The following is a 15,944-nucleotide window of genomic DNA, read 5'->3' as shown; positions in this document are numbered from 1 at the left end:
GGCTGGGCACAGTCTTGCACACACGCATGTGCACAGACACATGTATGTGCATTTTTCCACACTACACACCAAATGCTTTGCCTGGTGTCCAGGCAGAAAGCAGCAGTCTGCAGGCCTGGCACGTAGTAGGTGCACAGTGAAATTTGCACACTGACTAGGTGGCCTTGGGTATGCTCTTCGGCCCTTTGGGCCTCAGTTTCCCTATGAGTAAAATTAGGAAATGAGGGGTGATGGGGTGGCTCAGTGGTTGAGCGTCTGCATTCAGCTCAGGGCGTGATCCCGGGTTGAGTCCTGCATCGCCTGCTTCTCCCTCTGCTGGTGTCTCTGCCTTTCTGTGTCTCTTGTGAATAAATAAATAAAAACCTTTAAAAAAAATTAGGAAATGAGGCGGGAAGGTTGCACGGGGCTCACCCAGGAACCTGGCAGGTGATCCTACCCTGCACACTTTGTAGGATGGAAGGTGACTGTGCTCCCCTGGACGACCTTTCTGGGTGCCCCTCCTCTCTGGGCTTTGTGCCAGGAGCTCAGCACCAGGCCTTGCTGGGGGAATCTGGTGAGCATGTGGGCGCGAGGGGACGCGGAAGAGGCGAGCAAATGGCCGCACAGATGCCTTCATTCATGTCTATGCTTTCCCCTGTACCTGCTTCCAAAAAGGATCTGGGGCTCCTTAAAATATTAAAGCACACCTAAGACAAGCCCATTACAATCAAGATGAAAAACTCATTTTGGAGAAGAAAATAATCGTCCTGGGAGCCACCGATGGTTCTGCAGAAGTGAGCACTCAGATCACCACCCTGCTTCCCAGAAACCCGCTGCCGCCACCCACCCCCACATGGTTACCATGGTCTGTGAGAAGCCCCCCACCCCCCCGCAGCCTATCCCATCATTTCCCCACCCCCACCAGCACCCTAAGCCAGGAAGGAGGCCCAAGACCGCCAGCAGAGCCCTGACCCCCACCCTCTTGTGCTCACTGGAGCACCCAAGCCCGAGCCCGAGCCCATACCAGAAGACCTGGTGCAGAACCAGCTCAGCCACTTCCCACTGGGTGACCTTGGACGAGGGCCTTAACCTCTCTGTTGTCGTCTTCTTCTTCTTCTCCTCCTCCTCCTCCTCCTCCTCTTTCTCCTTCTCCTCTTTCTCCTCCTCCTCCTTCACCTTCTCCTTCTCCTCCTTCTTCCTATTAAGCAGACTTAATAGGATCAGCTTCACACCATCATGGTGGGATTTAAGTGAGATTTCAGTCCCTCGGCCTGAGTTCCAATCCTGGCCCCTCTGCCCCCTTGTGTTAGTGTCACCCAGGCTTGGAAACTCTGTGCCCGAGTGGCACCATCTCTAGAAGGGAATGACAATAGTGAGCAGCTCACTGCTTAATCCGCATTAAAGTGCTGCCACAGTCGCTGAGCTGTGCATGCTTGCTGTTCTTGCCCAGGAAAACCCCTCCTTCTTCCATCATAAAACAAAACAAAACAAAAAAAAAACAAAAAACAAAAAAAGCCCTCCTCACCTTTCTCCAGATCCCATAATGGCCCCCTGTGTGTCCTCTGGCTCTTCGAATCCTCACGAACAACCCTGTAAATGCTCACAGGTGTCACTGTTGGCTCGAGCCCCCCTGTACAGGCAGGGTCAAGGTTGAGCAAGGTTGAGGGACTTGCCCCAAGGGCTCGCTGCTGGAATGACACAGAGGGCGGCAGACCCCACGCCCCCTCCCCCGGAGCCTCCACCATGCGGCCCTGCTCATTTTACAGCTGAGGAAACTGAGGCCCAGACCGATGGGAGGCTCGCCCAAGGTCACATGCAGTGCTGACTTGTGGCCGGTGCTCCTTCCTTCCCTGGCCTCTGCTCCAGGGCTGATGTCCCAGGCCCCGCGCACGGGGGCAGAGGAGCCCCGAGGAGGCCACGGGCGGGAGGAAGGGAAGGAAGGAAGGCATCTAATCGGATCACGGAGAGCCTCCTAGCCAAGGAGGCTGCGTCTCCAGGCTGCAGGGCCCCATTAGGGCTGGCGGCGGGGCGCGGGACTCCGCATTTACATATAAATGAAGATATTTACAAATTAATGCATCTCAACTAGAGAGAGTCCCAGCTCCACAGCTGTCTGGGCCGCTTCCTCTTCAGCTGGGGAAAGTCAGGGGGAGAAGGAGGCTGAGATCACTGAGAATTGGCAGAGAGCGATTCGCAGGCAGCTGAAAGGAGCTCCAGGGACTCCCAGGGCATCTCCTCCCGCTGGTGGGGTTCCCGGAGGGGTGGGCCGCGGGCGGCATGACGGGGCTTCTGCGTCCTGGGGGTGGGGTGCACGTGTGCCACCCCAGTTCATGACCTTGGGCAAGTCGCCGCCCCTTCCCAGTGCCCCCCGAGGCCCCATCTATCAAAGGTCTATAGAGTGAACCTCAGAATCCGGAACTCCCGGGTTGGAGTTGACAGCAATTTATTCCCTCAGAGGATGTTTAATTGAGCACCTACTAGAAGCCTGGCATGGTGGATCCAGCGGGGAACAAAAAAGACCTGGCATTGAACTCTCATGGGGAGAAGACAGTCAACAAGGCAAGGGAGGCATACGTAAATCTATCAGCGCATTCCACAGAGGTGTGAATTGTGGCAACTGTGTAAGGGGGGGAGAGCGGGGTGCAATGCCAGGGTAGCACCACCGTGCTGGGGCGCCCCACATGGTTGGCCAAGGCCTGAGGGATGGGAGGAGGCCATGATGGTAGGGAGGAGGGCCATGTGGCAGAGGCCTGCCCTGCACCCACCTGCAGCATCCTCCACCCCTCCGCGGGCTTCTGGGGCCACCGGAGCCCCACTCAGCTTGTTCACGGGGCGGGGCGGGGCGGGGTGGGGGAGCATCCCCAGAGGGTGGGCTTTCCCAGAGCAGCCCCGTGGATGGAGATGTTGGCTGATCTCCCAGCCCCCACCCCCGGCCCTTGGGTGGGACTACTCAGATGGGTGGTCACTGTCCCCTCGAGCTCCCCAGCAGGACGGAGGCTGAGAGGCTCCCCCAGAGTAACCTCCGTGATGCATCCCTATTGGCTTCTTCCTCCCCACTATCCCTCACTCCTTTCCCAGCTTCCTGGGACACCTCACAAATCAGCCACTGGCTCCTGAATCCTCGTCCTAGGTTCTGCTTCCCTGGGGTCCCCTTGAGTAGGGGAGGCATGATCTGGGTGACAGTCCTGCCCGCTGGCCTCCTGCACATCGCCATCCTCCTCCTCTCCCCCATCACGCCTGTGCCTCCGCCCTCCTGCAACTGTTCCCCCTCAACCCCCCCGCACCTGTTCCACCTCGGCCCCCCCACACTTGTTCCTCCTTGACCCCCATACCTGTTCCACCTTGGCCCCCCCCCACACCTGTTCCTCCTCAGCCCCCGTACCTGTTCCTCCTCAGTCCCCGTACCTGTTCCTCCTCGACCCCCCGTACCTGTTCCGCCTCAGCCCCCCCACACCTGTTCCAGCTCGGCACCCCCACACCTGTTGCACCAGGCCAAGAACAGGTGGAGCATACAGATGAAGTCCCCCCCAGAGGGGAAGGTTACTGTGTGGGCATACCCATTAATCCCTGCAGAGTGTGCCCATCCATGTCCCAAAGTCCTCTGCCGTCCCTCGTCCCATTCCGTGTGCCCAGGATGTCCTGAGGAGCACCAAGCAGCTTTCACTGGCCCTAATTTGGCAGGGAGGGAAATCTAAACTCAAGGGGGTACGTGCGTGCCCTTCCCATGCCTTGCCCACCTCCCTTTGCCAAGGCTCTACTCATCCATCCAGGTTCAGCTTGCACGCGGCCTCCTCCAGGAAGCCAGTCGTTACTGCCGAGACTGGGTCACGTACCCCAGGGTTCATCCCCTCCACATCCTCACTGCCCTGACACTAGGTGTTCAAGGTCTGCCTCTCCCACTCTAGACTCAAAGCCCATGGACGGGGACTGGGTCTGAGGCCTTCACCGTGGTCAAACCGGCCCCCCGGCCCAGCACCCCCACCCCCACCCCACAGCATTGAGGACAAGGTGTAGATGCTTGCGGGGCCGATGAGTTAGTGGCGGAAGCTATGGAGTTCTCCCATCACAGCCTCCTGCTGCTGGAGACACGGAGGAGGGAGCAGTTCGCCACCCCCACCCCCCCACCCCGAGCCTTCTCCGACGTTTTCATCCTTCATTCATCACAAAGGAATTGAGCAATTGCTGTATGTCAGGGACAGTGCTGGGGATAAAATGGAGAGGAAGACATAATCAGACCCGCTCTTGTGAGGCTTGCAGCGTAGGGGGTGAGGAGAGACAGACTATAAAAATATGTTTAAAAGAATAAGGAAAAATATTGACAGTCAGTGATGAGTGTGTGAAGGAATAAGGTTACATGACAGAGGATGACAAGAATAATGCAGTAGGTGGTGGGAGGGTGGTGAGCGGGGCGGTGAGTTTTCTTATAGGAGGTGACATCTCAGCAGCAATCTATAGGATAACAGGAAGTTATCCTGGCAGGGTTGGGGTAGGGAGGGCATTCCAGGTGGAGGACACAGCAAGTGCAAAGGTCCTGAGGTGAGGAAGCTGGACGTGACCTAGGGGCTACCAGAGGCCCTGCGTGGCCAGAGTTTAGGGAGCAAGCCGGCATTTATTCTGCGTGTCCTGGAAGCTGCTGGAGGTCATGGTCTGATGCGATGTGGGTCTTGTGAAGCTCACTCTGGCTACCACGTGGAGGGTGGATTGGAGGCGCCAGGGAAGGAGGACAAAGCTTCCCCAGATTCATCTGGGGAGGGGGAGAGAGGTCTCCCCATAGGCCCCAGGACTTAGTTTCCAAGTCTAAGCAAGGTGGGAGAGGACGCTGGACCACAGTATAGGGCTGGCAGGGGCACCAGGAGGCAAAGGGGTGCCGGAGAGCCGCCTCTCTCTCTCTCTCTCTCTCTCTCTCTCTCTCTCTCTCTCTCTCTCCTGCCCCCCCCACCCCGCTCTAATTTCCGTGCCCATCCCCAGGAGCCGCAAGCAGGAGGTGGAGAACAGCTGGGTGGGTGGAGGAGCCGGGGGGCTTCATGGAGAGCAGGAGTACACAGTTACACCTCCCTAATTCATATTTATCAGGAGAGGGAGACGCGGGAGAAATCAAGTGAATGAAGGAAGAGCCTGGAGGAAAGAGGACGCGGAAAGAAATGCCACTTCCTTTATTACTTCGAGATGCAGCTCGCTCTCATATTCGCTCCACGGCGCATATTGAACAGTTGCCGCATCCGAGGCACAGGGCTGGGGCACAGCGCTCCGAGGTGGTCAGGATGCAGCCCCGGCCCCCTCCCTCTGCTCCTCCTCCTCCTCCCCCTCCTCCTCCTCCCCTCCTCCTCCCCCTCCTCCTCCTCCTCCTCCTCCTCCTCCTCCTCCTCCGAGCTTACAGCCTGCCCCTCCCCCCATGCCCAAGTGCCCACAAGCTCCTCCAAGGCTCCGTTCCATCTCTTCCATCTCAGTAACCCCCCAGACCCTGCTCGGCATTTAGAGACGAACAATAAATATTTGTGGAAGGAAGGGAGAGAAAGGGGAGATAAAACATGGAGATAAATAGCTAACAATTCGAGTAATAAAGTGATAGCTGTCGTAGCAGAGACTCGGGTGTAATGCAGTGAGGAATCGGAGCTGGAGAGACCCGGGAAATCACAGAGGAGGTGGCGTTCGAAGTGGCCCTGGGCGCGTACGTGGGTTTCAGACAAGGCGGAGTGGGGAGCGGACACGCTAGGCGGAGGGCGCCGCGTGGACAGAGGCCCGGAGGGCGGGAGGCGCGGCCAGGAGCGCGGACCACTCCACGCGGGCAGACAGAGGTTGCCAAGTGGAGGCTCCCTGGAATCTGTTGGATGGACCGTTATGCTACGGTTTATTCTTTTTTTTTTTTTTTTTTTAAGATTTATTTATTTACTGGAGAGAGAGCGAGGGGAGGGGCAGAGGGAGAGGGAGAATCCTCAAGCGGACTCCCCGATGAGCACGGAGCCCGACGCCGGGCTCCATCCCAGGACCCGGAGATCACCACCTAAGCCAAAATTAAGAGCCGGATGCTTAACCGACTGAGCCGCCCAGGCGCCCTTGTGCCAGTTTTTAAATAGACACATTGACTGTTTGGTCCAAGGAGCAGAGGGGCTTGCTTCCCTCTGAAAGGTCACCTAGGCCCTTCTGCAGACTCACCTGTGAAGGTCCAGGGCAAACTTCTTCTCTGGTCCTGGTACAAAGCAAAGTGCCATCTGGCCCCGGGGGCTTTGAGTCTGAGGTCCACGGTTTCCTTGTCCTTCTGCATGTCATCGTGAGCCGTGCATCCTTTTCCTCCGAAATATGCAGAGCACCTGCTGCTTGCACAGAAACGGCCGTTCATTTGTTCACTCATCTGACCCCTCGGCAAACACTCGCCGAGTACCTTGAATGTGCCGGGCTTGTGCCAGGTTACCCTCAGTTCGTGACGGGCCGGAAACCCCCGCCTCTCTCGCACCCACTGAGCCTCCAGGACGATGAAAGAACCAGAATGACATTGTGAGGACAACCTTGAACCCTTTTCTGAAGTTTATTCAGAACAGATTATGCCTCTTTGGGGCGCCTGGGTGGCTCCATCGGTGGAGCGTCTGCCTTTGGCTCAGGTCATGATCCCAGCGTCCTGGGATGGAGCTCCACATGGGGCTCCCTGCTCAATGGGGAGCCTGCTTCTCCCTCTCCTCCCTGCTCATGCTCTCTCACTCTCTCTGTTGCGTTCTATCTCAAATAAAATAAATAAATCTTTAAAAAAAAAAAAAAGAGGAGATTATACCTCTTGGTCACATCTGACTTGAACACCCCAAGAGGGAGGCCGGGTCCCCATCTAAAAACTAGGGGATGATTTTAGGAGCGAGGACTGCAGTTCTCCCAGCTACTGGGGCGATTTCCGGCCTGAAAGCTCCGCTCTCAGAGCCTGGGCTGCAGGGTGCCTGAGCAACAAGCCTCCCTCGGCCCGGCCACACCGCAGGCCAGTCCCCGGACCACCTGCACTAGTATCACCTTGGAAGTTGCTTTAAAACATCAGTTCCTGAGTCCACCAAGATGGAATTTGATTTAAGGGATCTGGAGCAGGGCTTGGTTGGGGTGGGGGGAGAGTAATCTTTTTAAAAGTCTTCCAGACACAGTTGCTGGGGACATCCGCTTCGTCTAACACCTTCCACTTGCTGCGACGTCCCCAGGGGACCTAAGAATTCAGTGGGAAGACATAGACACAGATCATGCTAGTTGCTGCTGGCAACTAGACGATTGTCCTAAGGCCCCTGGGACCTGACTCATTTGGGTTGAAGACGACAAAATAGTTGACAGGCAGTGATCTCCCAGGCCCCAACCAGCTCCAAGCCTGGGTCACCCCCCATGCCCAGCTGGCAGTTACTGGTGGAATGAGAACAGCTGGTCTATGCGTGACCCTGTCTAAGCTTCTCAGAAAATCAGGCCTTGACTTGGAACAAGGGGGCCCAGGAGCAGCCCCCCGGCATTTCCCCCAAGGCAGGGTGCTTTCTGAGCCAAAGCCCCCCCTGGACCTAGTTCCCAGACCTCTGGCCCCCAGAGCACCAGTCAGAGAAGAAGGAGTTACCAGACTGGCCTGGGTCAGGCCCTGAGCCCGTCTCTCAGCGGGGATGCATTTGGGGGAGCAGGGGTACCTACCCTCCTTCCCCTCTAGGTCTCAGTGCCTGGCACAGAGCCTAGGGTGGAAGCCCAGGGCCTCGGCAAAGGTTTGTTGAAGCAGTAGACTGACAGGTTATCCAAATGTGCAATGACCATTCAGGCAGCCAGCAGAACTTTCTTCCGACCCATCATCTGGTTTCACCCTAACAACCATCCCATGGAGTACACCTCATCGAATCCTGTTGTATAGATGATGACACAGAAGAACCGAGAGGTGCGGTCACTTGTCTGAGGTCACACAGTAGACACGTGGTGAAGCCTGGGTTCACACACCAAGCCAGAATGGGGCTCTGGGCCATTGGGAGCAGAGTGCCCACCCATTCCAGGACCACTGCCAGGCCCGACACCCAGGTAACTTAGCAGGGAGGACACGCGACCTTGTGTGTCCTTCCCAACACTCACGATGGATGCGCCTGTGCATGCACACACGCACGTACAGTGTATCTGTTGCCCAAGATGCTTGGTGCCTCTGGGTAGGAAGCTGCCAGAGTCAGCCTCCACTTTAAAACTAGCTGCTGCCCGAGGGTTGTAAGCCCCTGGGTGCCCTGGCCAAGGAGACCAAGTGGTGCCCAATCCCAGCTCCAGAAGTGGGACTCCAGGAGCCACCCCCGTCTCCTTGGCTGGTGGCATCAACCCCATTGACTGGCTGAGAGATCCGTTTAACCTGACGTGTTCCCATTGCCCTGAGCGGGATGCACTCCCGCCCCCACCCCTCCATCCCCACCCCACCTCAGCTTCCTCCCTGGGGCAGAAGCACTCCGTTGGCGGGGATGTGGCGGAGCACCCGGTGCATCACACCTCTGCTCTCCCGTGCCAGGTGGCCGCTCTCCACGCACACAAATGCCACCACTGCCCCCACCCAGGCCCCCGGCCGCCCAGACCGGCAGGGCCGACTCCCACAGACTGGTCCTGAGCTCACGCCTCCCCGGGGCCCTGACTTCCTGCAGGTAAAGGTAGGCCCTCTTCCCTTGTTCCCTGAATTCAGTCGTTCCTTCTGAAAGAATTTTTCTTTTTTCAAATCTCTTCTTTTCTTTCTGTCCCCTTCCAGTCTTGCACTTCCCACGTCCTCCTGTACCGTGCACGCAAACACACACACACACACATGCACATACCACGCTCTGCTTCCCCTCCCCCTGCACATAGCTTACATCTCTTGGGATGGAGTCCCGCAGAGGCCCCAGAATCTCACCAGCAGCAGGGACCTCAGATTTCAAGGCCCAGGGGCCTCGGGAGCTTCTAGTGGGTCCTCTTTCCACGCTCGCCACACTGGGGCAGGTGAGGGGTTAGGGACATCGCCATGGTTGGGTCTTGGGGTAGCGAGTGGAAGGCTTTGATGCAGGGGACAGAGATGTGCTCTGTTGAGTTGGCAGCTTCCACTGAGCAGCCTCTCCCCCGCCATGGCCCCCATTCTCTCTTTGCCCACCCCCTCTGCCCATGGGGAGGCCCCTGGGGCTCCCAGAATAGGCCCCTCTCAAAGGTCTCCCTCCACCCCAAGGGAAGAGCTTGCAAAGCTGTCTGCTGCCCTCTGGTGATGCACTGGGGTATTGCAACTGGGGGGGTTCCCCGGCCTGTGCCCCCTCCCCCCAATCACCCAGGATAGGTCTTATCCCTTAAGCACGGGAACCTTCCTTTCTGCATCTCGAGGGCACCAGTGCCCAGCACAGAATGTCAGCAGAGATTTGTTAAATTAATGATCTGACAGGTTATCCAAATGTGGAATTACTATTTCAAACGGTCAGCAAAACTCCTTCCCATCCATCATTTGCTTAAACCCTAACGACAGACCTATAGACTGCAGATCTCAGACCCTATTTGTGGAGATTAGGCTCGGCCCAGGGAGGCAGGGAGGGGAAGAGCCCAAGAGCTGGGAAAGCTCCCCTGTCTCACGCAGAAAGCTCCTGGCCTGGGCGATTTCCCCAGTGAATGGGGCCTGAGCTGATGGAATGGGGGCCTCCCGAGTAGCCCTCCCCTCCTCTGGGGAACAAGTTGCCTTCTACCAAGGGCCTCCCGGAGACAGTGTCTTCACTGCCAGCCACGAGGAACTGCAGACTCATGTCAGACAATGCCCCGGGTCGTGGGGGAGAGGTAGTTCTTATGATGTGTCCCATGCACTGCGACGTTTCCGGTAGGGCTGGCCCTAATTATTCATTTGCCATTTAAAAAATGTTTCTTTGTTAACTGTGGACATCAGGAAACAGAGATGAACAAGGGAGGTAGGGTCCCGGTGCCCCTGGAGCCGACATTCCCCAGGCTGTGCCTGCGACACAGGGAGAGGTCGGGGGAGGGTCCCTCTGGGGTCTGGAGGAAAGATGAAGCAACCACGCAAAGAAAGCTCAGGGAATGAGCATTCTGGCAGAGGCGGAAAGCAAGGGCCTGAGCTGGGAGCCGGCTTGATGTGTTAGTGAAGGGCAGAGAGAAGCCGAGTGGCTGTCAAGTGATGAGCCCTGCAAGGAGTGTGGGGGAGGAGAGGTGGGAAGTCTGCAGAGGCCGGATCTCGGGGACCAGGCCTCTTGAACTTGACTGCACACAGGCACTGCTGGCTCAAACTCTGTGGGTGGGGGCGGGGAACCCTGTGAGCCTGTGTTTCTGATCATCTCCCAGGTGACGTCAGAACCTCAGGGACACAGGCCTCAGTTTGCCAAAGCTCCCCAAGGGGATTCCCGGCGGCAGGCAAGTTTGAGAACCACTGTTGTAGCACATTCTGGGCGATCGGAGAGAGTTTGGGGTGTGTCCTAGAAGGGATGAGGAGTCGTTGAGTTGGTCCTGTTCCTATTTTGGGGTTGTGAGAAGATCGGCCTCAGCTGCTGCGGAGGATGTGGGAGTGGAGGCAGGATGCACCTGTCACTGGGGAGCTGGGCAGGTGAGGGGGTGTGCTGGCCAGGCCGGAGCAGCTGGGGTGGGAGAAGGGTCTGGAAGCAGAACTGGAGGGTGAGGCCATCACAGGGAGAGAAGCGGACAGAGGCCATCAGGACCATGGCCAGAGCACGTAGGTGAGGGGGCTCCCTCCTGAGACCTGAGACGGGGAGCCCAGCAAGGACTGGCTGGGGCTGGGACAGGTGCGGAATCCTCAAGTTTGACCTGCGCCAGGTGAGACATGTCCCTGAGACACCCGAGCAAAGACTCCAAGTAGGTCGACGGAAACACAGGGCGAGGGACAGGTCAACAGACAGATTCAGGAGCCACCCGCACACAGATGCCATTTAAAGGCACCGTCCCCTCCCAGACTCAGGATACACCTGCCAGTAGACCTTCCGGCATCACCCAGACCAACCCCCTCATTCTCCAGATGAGAAAACCAAGGCCCAGAGGCTGCAGGCGACTTCCCTGAGGTCACACAGCCAAGTCAGCTCTAGAACCAGGGCCCATCTTCTGACTCCTGGGGAAGCATTTCCGCTCCACAGAGCTCAGCGCGGCTTCGCCTGGACCCCAGCCCGTGGGACAGAGTTGCTGAGAAGACAAATCATTTATGCATCTGCAGTCAGAAAACCAGAGCTGTTAGAAATTATCTACACACACACACACACACACACACACACATCTTTTTCCTTCTAAGTAAAAAATCAGTAACTGGGCTGTCAGCTTTATTACTAATTATGCAACTACTTTATTGCAAGTATTAAAAAAAAATTGAAGGCTAAAAATGTCCAGGAAAGACTTAATTTAGTAAACGGTTCAGAACAAAGTATTTGTCGCCGTGGTATTTCTTCACATTAGAATTTGCTCCGGGTGATTCAGGCCTCCTCTTTAATATATTATTGCAGCCTAATAAAGTTCCCAAGATCTGGGAGAACCTTCTTTGCCTCAGAAGGTAATTTTGTTCCAGGAGGTGAGGGTTGGTTGGGATTGATGGTGAATGGAAGGTCTGGTGAGCCTAAGGGTCCCGGGAAAGTCAGGCAAGGAGACGTGAGCGCACTGCTGAGCACGCGCAAGTGTGCAGTGATGGCGGGTGACCAGATGAATGGAGGATGGAATGAATGAATGAATCAATCAATCAATCAATCCAGGGGGGAGGAGACAATGAGTGAACGGTGGAGCAGTGCCCAGCCGGATCACTGGGTGGTTGCAGAGCTAAGCCTCGGTCAGGGAAAAGGAGTCACCTGCCACTTGCCCTGGAGACAGATAAATGGGAAGGTGGTGGGAGCCATCAGCCTTTTGTACAAAATACGCACCTGTCACCTCCATTTGCAAGTGACACCGGCCACAGCCGAGATGATGAAGCAACACCACGCGAGGCTGCGGGGCAGGGAGGGCTTTCTCATTTTAGAAAAAGCAAAGAGCCAATCAGAGAACTTGAGTGATTTGCTCAAGGTCACAGAGTCCAGGAGCAGTGGAGGAGCCAGGGCCCAGGCTTCCAGGGGTCCAGTCAAGGGCTAGCGGCTCCTTTGCAGCTCCCAACAGCTTGGGTCCTTTCTTTTTTTTCTTTTTTTCTTTTTTTTTTTTTTTTTTTTTGCTTGGGTCCTTTCTCAGTGCATCTGGTCTCTCGCTGCCCAGGTGCTTTCTGCACCCGGCAGCCAGAGGGAGCTTTCAGATCATGGCACCTGCTACCTGAAGCCCTGCAAAGGCTTCCCAGCTCCACGGGAGAGAATCCCAGTTTCTTGTAGCTTCAGGGCTACAAGGTCCCAGATGATCCCAACCCCCTGGCCGGCCTCATCACCCACCCCTCTTGCTCCCTGGCCACCCGCTGAGACCTTCAGCCTTGTGGCCAAGCTCATTCCCGCCTCTGGACTTTTGCTCGTGCTTTTCCTCTGCCAGCGATGCTCTTCCCCATCCCAGGTCTCAGATCAGACATCATGTCTGCGGAGATGCCTCCCCGACACTCCAGGCGATCCCAGGCAGCTCCGTAGCCAGCGGCCAGTAAATACTTCTTTTTTTTTTTTTTAAAGATTTATTTATTTATTTATTTATTTATTTATTTATTTATTTATTCGTGATAGACATAGAGGGAGAGAGAGAGAGAGAGGCAGAGACACAGGAGGAGGGAGAAGCAGGCTCCATGCCGGGAGCCTGACGTGGGACTCGATCCCGGGACTCCAGGATCGCGCCCTGGGCCAAAGGCAGGTGCTAAACCGCTGCGCCACCCAGGGATCCCCCAGCAAATACTTCTTATACAGACGGGTGAACTCCTGGTCAGAGGGTCGGCTTATTAGACCACAGGCCTGGCACTGAGACAAGAGCCCAGCGGCCTAGTCCTGAGTCTGCAGGGAGGCTGCGTGTGACTCGGCTTCTCTGAATCTCACTGTCCTTTTTCCAGGGCACGAATGGGAGGGAGCCCTCGGCGATGGGCATCCCTCCCAGCTCTGTCCCTGTCTGCCAGTTCCCCTCTGTGCTATCGACGGGAACCGGTGGCGGACCTCAGTGCACAGCCAGGGCTGGGGCCTGGGTGAAGCCTGCAGTTCTGAGACGTGCCAGGAACCCGCCTCGGTGCCCAATGGGGTCCGTGTTCTCGCGTTTGGATTCTCAGGGGAGCGGCAAGTCCTTGCAATGGTGATTTCCTTGTGAGCTGGGCCGACACTCCTAATTATTATTTGGAGAGGCTTGGGGAGGCTCAGTTAATTGATTACATATTTCCTTCCTTGACAGGGCATTTGTTTGGTTGTGTCGTTCTTTTTCCCTTCCCCGGGCAAGTTAATGTTCCTGGGCATGTTGAGTATTTTGTGGGGACCCTGGGACTAAAGCCAGTCATAACTCTCCCCCCACTCGCCAACCCTGCCAGGGGCTTTCAGGCACTTTAATTTAATTTCCCTGGACCTCTGCTCCCCCCACGAGGGTGATGATACAGCCAGAGCCCTGAGATCTGAGGACTAACAGTAAAGCCAAGGCCAGTATTTTTCAAGCTCTTACTGTTGTAAGCAGTTCCCACACATTGACTTGCAGATCCTCGGTGTGAGGGTACTATTACTGTCCTCATCTGTAGGTGAGAGGATAAAGCTTGGAGAGGTTAAGGGACTTGCCCAGGGTCACACCCCGTGAGTGGCTGAGCCAGAGGAGAGGTAAGAGGCAGGACACTGGGCTCTGGCCCGAATCCAAACCCAAGACCCCCCGCAGGGTGCACCCAGAATTTTAAGCAGGTATCAGGCTGGGTCAGGACAGCAGGGAACGGCTGGAGCTCAGGCTGGGGGGCTCAGGATCCCACTCGGTGCCTGGCAGCGAGGGCTCCTCACATTTGCACCACTGCATTGGAGGAGCTGTGGCTAAGCTCTGTCTGGCCTCTGCGTCAGGGGCCCACCAGCCCGGGGAGGGGGCCCCTCTCTCTGCTGTGACCCCTGAGCTCCCATCCCTCTGCCGTCACTGAACCCTGGCCTCTCCCCCAGCTTCTCCCCATTGTGAGTCCTGGAGAAAGAGGAGGAGGTGCCCACAAAAGCTCTGTCTATGGATCTGGGGTCCCCCAAGGGCTCCTCCCAAGCAGAGTTGTGACTTTTGTTGCTTTCATCTTTGGAGCCACAACACGAATTATATCATACAAAAATTATAGTAGCACTGGGTCCTCCTATGTGCCAAGGCCGAGTATTTCACTGGTAAAAATTCACCACCATGGAGAAAATGTCACTACTTGTCCCATTTCACAGATAGGATAATTGGGGCCCCAAGAGCTTAAATGTTTTGCCCCAGGTTAAGTACAGGGCAAGGGGCAGAGCCAGGATTTGAACCCAGGCAGCCCACAGCCAGGCTAGACCACAGCACCGCTTCCACTGCTGGCCTGTGAGTTCACTCACTTGTTTGTGTGCCGCGTGAGCGAAGCACCTGGGGAGTCTGGAGGAAGGGGCCAGGCTCTGGGGTTAAGCGGACCAGAATAGGGGGCACAAGGGGTGACCCTTGGGAGCTGCGGGCCATGGTACCTGGTCTCACATCACACCTCCCATGACAAGATGCTCAGTCCTGCCCTGGGTGACGTTCCATCCCCTGCCTCCAGCCGGCTGCCCAACAACAGGCCCGCAGAGGAGGCAAGTGATGAGGGCAGGGCCCCAGGGCGGCCGGGGTGCAGGTGCAGAGACCTGAGCGTACACACCAGGGCGCCCCGGGAGGGACGGAGCTGATGAGCACAGAGCGGGACCCAGCAGAGAGCCGATAAGGACAGGCCCGCAGGGAAGAGAGCGCGCCCGGGCTGTGTCTCTGCGCCATTAGCTCTCCGCGCTCTGTTTCTCCCTCGCCTGCCCAGGCTGCGATGCCAGCCTATGAGATCCAGGGTGGGGAGAGGCACACGCAGGCCCTGCCAGCTGCTCTGGCTGCTGATGGGCCAAGGGGGGCCCTGGACTCATCATAAATCTCCTTTCGATGCCGCTAAGTGCCCCCAGCCCTGGCCATGGCTGCCTGCACCTCACCCTCCGCTCAGCGGCCCTCCATCCCCAGCCTCCCAGAGGCCAACAGAAGCAACTCCAGATGCCTCCGTCCAACTTCCGAGGCTCTGCCCTGGGGGTCCCCATCTATTTATTTCCCTTTTACATGAAGATATAACATGCACACAGTACAGCGCTTAATGTAGAGGGCCCAGCTCAGGGAACCACACACGTACGGCCCAGTGCCCGCCCGCCGTGCGGGGACGTAACACATTCCCAGCACCCCACACGGGGTCCTTCCCCCAAGAGGGAAACGCGATTCTAACATCTGAACAAACTCTGACTAGCTTCTCCCGGGCTCGTGTTGCACACACATAGGATTGCACCTTCTGTGTCTGGCTCCTTCGGCCCGGCCTGACGTCTGGGAGACCTGTCTGCAGGGCCGGGTCATGTGTCAGTGGATGATCCTTTTTCATCGCTGTGAACTACTCCATTGTGTGGCGAGATTACAGTCGCTTTATCCATTCTCCTGTGAGGGGACGTTGGGGTTGTAGCTTCTAGTTTGTTTGTTTTTTTTAAGATTTTATTTATTTATTCATGAGAGACACAGAGAGAGAGAGAGAGGCAGAGACACAGGCAGAGGGAGAAGCAGGCTCCATGCACCGGGAGCCCGACGTGGGACTCGATCCTGAGTCTCCAGGATCAGGCCCTGGACCAAAGGCGGCGCCAAACCGCTGAGCCACCAGGGCTGCCCTGTTGCTTCTAGTTTTGAGCAATGACAAGTAAAGTGGCCTTGAACGTGAGCGGGTGTTCGTATCTCTCGGATGCATCCCTAGGAGAGGGGATGCAGGAGCGTAGGGGAGGCTGAGGCCCGACTGCAGTGGGGGCAGCCTGTATTAATTTGTGAGGCCGCCATCACAAGCTGCATGTCTTAAAACAACAGAAGTATATGTGTTCATAGTTCTGGAGCCTTGAAGTGTGAAACCAAGGTGTCAGCAGAGCCATGCTGCCTCTGAAAGCTCTAGGGAAAAGTCA

General features: G+C 56.7%; 1 protein-coding gene across 1 annotated transcript in view; it reads left to right on the top strand.

Annotated features, from left to right (window-relative positions):
* IGSF21 (immunoglobin superfamily member 21) overlaps window positions 1–15,944 on the top strand; it is a 239,259-nt gene that overhangs the window by 163,071 nt on the left and 60,244 nt on the right. The window lies entirely within an intron of this gene.

This window comes from Canis lupus, chromosome 2 (genome assembly GCF_011100685.1).
Source record: "Canis lupus familiaris isolate Mischka breed German Shepherd chromosome 2, alternate assembly UU_Cfam_GSD_1.0, whole genome shotgun sequence".
NCBI lineage: Eukaryota > Metazoa > Chordata > Mammalia > Carnivora > Canidae > Canis > Canis lupus.
This window is presented reverse-complemented; position numbering and strand designations above follow the sequence as displayed.